Source organism: Bidens hawaiensis, unplaced genomic scaffold, assembly GCF_021521415.1.
Source record: "Bidens hawaiensis isolate Kalapana, Puna unplaced genomic scaffold, B.hawaiensis_p1.1 tig00041165_1, whole genome shotgun sequence".
Classification (NCBI taxonomy): Eukaryota; Viridiplantae; Streptophyta; class Magnoliopsida; order Asterales; family Asteraceae; genus Bidens; species Bidens hawaiensis.
The window spans coordinates 149,705-154,526 of record NW_027497282.1 but is presented as its reverse complement, the minus strand read 5'-3'; positions in this window follow the sequence as shown (position 1 = coordinate 154,526).

Here is a 4,822-nt window from a genome sequence, read left to right as displayed (position 1 = left end):
ATTGATTCGATTCTTTCGCAGGTTTAAAATATTGTAAGGAAGTCTCCAAGACTGAATTTATGATCCGATTCAGTGGTTCGACCCATACTCAGTTTTCTCTCCAGCTTGTGAACATACCCCTTTGGCAATATTGGCAAAATTTCGAACGAGCCGCGGGGTGGCGTCAGGTCATAATTATTGATCCGATTCTTTCGCAGGGTCATAAAATATTGGATGGACGTCACCAAGACCGAATTTGTGATCCGATTCAGTGGTTCGACCCATACTCAGTTTTCTCTCCGGCTCGTGAACATAACCCTTTGGCAATACTGGCAAAATTTCGAACAGGCCGCAGGGTGGCGTCAGGGCATAATTATTGATCCGATTCTTTCGCAAGGTCATAAAATATTGTATGGAATTCACCAAGACCGAATTTCTGATCCGATTCAGTGATTCGACACATACTCAGTTTTCTCTCCGGCTCGTGAACATACCCATTTGGCAATACTGACAAAATTTTGAACTGGCCAAGGGGTGGCATCAGGGCATATTTATTGATCTGATTCTTCCGTAGGGTCATAAAATATTGTATGAAAGTCTCCAAGACCGAACTTATGATCCGATTCAGTGGTTCGACCGATACTCAGATTTCTCTCCGGCTCGTGAACATACCCGTTTGGCAATACTGGTAAAATTTCGAACGGGCCCCGGGGTGGCTTCAGGTCATAATTATTGATCCGATTATTTCGCAAGGTCAAAAAATATTGTATAGAAGTCTCCAAGACCTAATTTCTAATCCGATTTAGTGGTTCGACCCATACTCAGTTTTCTCTCTGGCTCGTGAACATACTCCTTTGGCAATACTGACAAAATTTCGAACTAGCCGCGGGGTGGCGTCAGGGCATAGTTATTGATCGGATTCTTTCGCAAGGTTATAAAATATTGTGTGGAAGTCTCCAAGAAAAAATTTATGATCCGATTCAGTGGTTTGACCCATACTCAGTTTTCTCTCCAGCTCGTGAACATACCCCTTTGGCAATACTTGCCAAATTTCGATCGGGCCGCGGGGTGGCGACTGATCTGATATTTTCTTAGGATCATAAAATAATGTATGGATGTCAACAAGACCGAATTTCTAATCCAATTAAGTGGTTAGACTCATACTCAATTTTCTCTCCGGCTCGTGAACAAACCCCTTTGGCAGTACTGGCAAAATTTCGATCGGGCCCCGGGGTGGAGTTAGGGCATAATTATTGATCTGATTTTTTCTTAGGATCATAAAATAATGTATGGAAGTCATCAAGACCGAATTTCTGATCCAATTAAGTGGTTTGACTCATACTCAGTTTTCTCTCCAGCTCGTGAACATACCCCTTTGCCAAAACTGGCAAAATTTCGGACGGCCCCCAGGGTGGCGTCAGGTCATAATTATTGATCTGATTCTTTTTCAAGGTCATAAAATATTGTATGGTAGTCACCAAGACCGAATTTCTGATCCGATTCAGTGGTTCAACCCATACTCAGTTTTCTCTCCGGCTCAAGAACACAATACTGGCAAATTTCGAATGGGTCACGGGGTGGCGACTGGTCATAGTTATTGATTCGATTCTTTCGCAATGTCATAAAATACTGAACGAAAGTCACCAAGATCGAATTTCTGATCCGATTCAGTAGTTCGACCCGTACTCAGTTTTCTCCAGCTCATGAACATACCCCTTTGGCAATACTGGCAAATTTTCGAACGGGCCGCGGGGTGGCATCAGGGCATAATTATTGATTCGATTCTTTTGCAGGTTTATAAAATATTGTAAGGAAGTCTCCAAGACTGAATTTATGATCCGATTCTGTGGTTCGACCCATACTCAGTTTTCTCTCCGGCTTGTGAACATACCCCTTTGGCAATATTGGCAAAATTTCTAACGGGCCGCGGGGTGGCGTTAGGGCATAATTATTTATCCGATTCTTTCGTAGGGTCATAAAATATTGGATGGACGTCACCAAGACCGAATTTTTGATCCGATTCAGTGGTTTGACCCATACTCAGTTTTCTCTCCGGCTCGTGATCATAACCCTTTGGCAATACTGGCAAAATTTCGAACAGGCCGCAGGGTGGCGTCAGGGCATAATTATTGATCCGATTCTTTCGCAAGGTCATAAAATATTGTATGGAAGTCACCAAGACCGAATTTCTGATCCGATTCAGTGATTCGACCCATACTCAGTTTTCTCTCCGGCTCGTGAACATACCCCTTTGGCAATGCTGACAAAATTTTGAACGGGCCAAGGGGTGGCGTCAGGGCATATTTATTGATCTGATTCTTTCGTAGGGTCATAAAATATTGTATGAAAGTCTCGAAGACCGAACTTATGATCCGATTCAGTGGTTCGACCGATACTCAGATTTCTCTCCGGCTCGTGAACATACCCGTTTGACAATACTGCCAAAATTTCGAACGGGCCCCGGGGTGGTTTCAGTTCATAATTATTGATCCGATTCTTTCGCAAGGTCAAAAAATATTTTATAGAAGTCTCCAAGAACGAATTTCTAATCCGATTTAGTGGTTCGACCCATACTCAGTTTTCTCTCCGGCTCGTGAACATACTCCTTTGGCAATACTGACAAATTTTCGAACGAGCCGCGGGGTGCCGTCAGGGCATAGTTATTGATCGGATTCTTTCTCAAGGTTATAAAATATTGTATGGAAGTCTTCAAGAACAAATTTATGTTCCGATTCTGTTGGGTCAAGAATTTGACCCAAATGAGGAGATTTGACCGAAAACGAAGAATATGGAAGATTGGAATCTTCTCAACCTCCTCAGAAACTGCTAAGTATTGAATCCGAGCACACCTTGGACCTTCGAGTATGCTTTTACTTAGCCGAGTACGAGATTTTGCCTTCCGGTCAAGGTTTACTTCAAATAGTCTTCTTTAGTGGATATCCGAGCAAGGTATGCTTACTAGTGATTTCCCGAGTAAGGATCACTGATTTGGCATATTTAAGTGGGACCAGACAGACCTCCATCGAATATTTTATGATCCTACGAAAGAATTGGATCGATTTGATGTCCCTAAAGCTTTCCCGTGGCCCGTTCGAAATTTTGCTACTACGGCAACCGTCAGCCCAAAAAAACTGATATGGGGTTATTCACCGAAAATGAAAATATTTTCGGTCCTGGAAACATGCATCAAATATTTTATGACTCTAAGAAAGAATCAGATCAATTTGATGTCCCTAGAGCTTTCCCGTTGCTCGTTCGAAATTTTGCTATTACGGCCAAAGGGGTATGTTCACCTTCAGCCCGAAAAAACTGTGTATGGGGCTATTCACCGAATCTGACCATATTTTCGATCCTGGATACCTGCATCGAATATTTTATGACCCTACAAAAGAATCGGATCAATTTGATGTCCCTAGATCTTTCCCATGCCCCATTCGGAATTTTGCTATTACGGCCAAAGGGGTATGTTCACCGTCAGCCCGAAAAAACTGAGAATGGGGCTATTCACCGAAAATGACAATATTTTCAGTCCTGGAGACCTGCATCGAATATTTTATGACACTACAAAAGAATCGGATCGATTTGATTTCCCTAGAGATTTCCCGTGGCCCGTTCGAAATTTTGCTTCAACGGCCAAAGGGGTATTTCACCGTCAGGCCGAAAAAACTGAGAATGGGGCTATTCACCGAAAATGACAATATTTTCAGTCCTTGAGACCTGTATCGAATATTTTATGATACTACAAAAGAATCGGATCGATTTGATTTCCCTAAAGCTTTCCCATGGCCCGTTCAAAATTTTGCTACTACGGCCAAAGTGTATATTCACTGTCAGCCTGAAAAAACTGAGAATGGGGATATTCACCAAAAATGGCAATATTTTCGGTCCGAGAGACCTGCGTCGAATATTTTATGACACTACGAAAGAATCGGATCGATTTGATATCCCTAGAGCTTCCCCGTGGCCCGTCCGAAATTTTGCTACTACGGCCAAAAGGACCGTCAGCCCGAAAAAACTGATATGGGATTATTCACCTAAAATTACAATATTTTCGGTCCTGGAGACATGCATCAAATATTTTATGACCTGAAGAAATAATCAGATCAATTTGATGTCCCTAGTGCTTTTCCGTGGAGCGTTCGAAATTTTGCTACTACGGCCAAAGGGGTATGTTCACCGTCAGCCCGAAAAACTGAGTATGGGGCTATTCACCGAATCTGACCATATGTTCAGTCCTAGAGACCTGCATCGAATATTTTATAACCCTACGAAAGGATCGGATCGATTTAATGTCCCTAGAGCTTTCCCGTGGCCCGTTCGATGTTTTGCTACTACGGCCAAAGGAGTATGCTCACCGTCAGCCCGAAAAATATGAGTATGGGGCTATTCACAGAAAATAACCATATATTCAGCCCTGGAGACCTACATCTAATATTTTATAACCCTACGAAATAATCGAATCGATTTGATATCCCTAGAACTTTTTCGTGGCCCGTTCGAAATTTTGCTATTACGGCCAAAAGGGTATGTTTGTCGTTAGCCCGAAAAAGCTGAGTATGGGGCTATTCACCGAATATGACAATATTTTCGCTCCTAAAGACCTGCATCGATTATTTTATGACACTATGAAAGAATCAGATCAATTTGATGTCCCTAGAGCTTTCCCGTGACCCGTTCAAAATTATGCTACTACGGCCATAGGGGTATGTTCACCGTCAGCCCGGAAAAACTGAGTGTGGTTCTATTCACCGAATCTGACCATATTTTCGGTCCTGGAGGCCTGTGTCGAATATTTTATGACCCTACGAAAGAATCGGAACAACTTGATGTCCCTAAAGCTTTC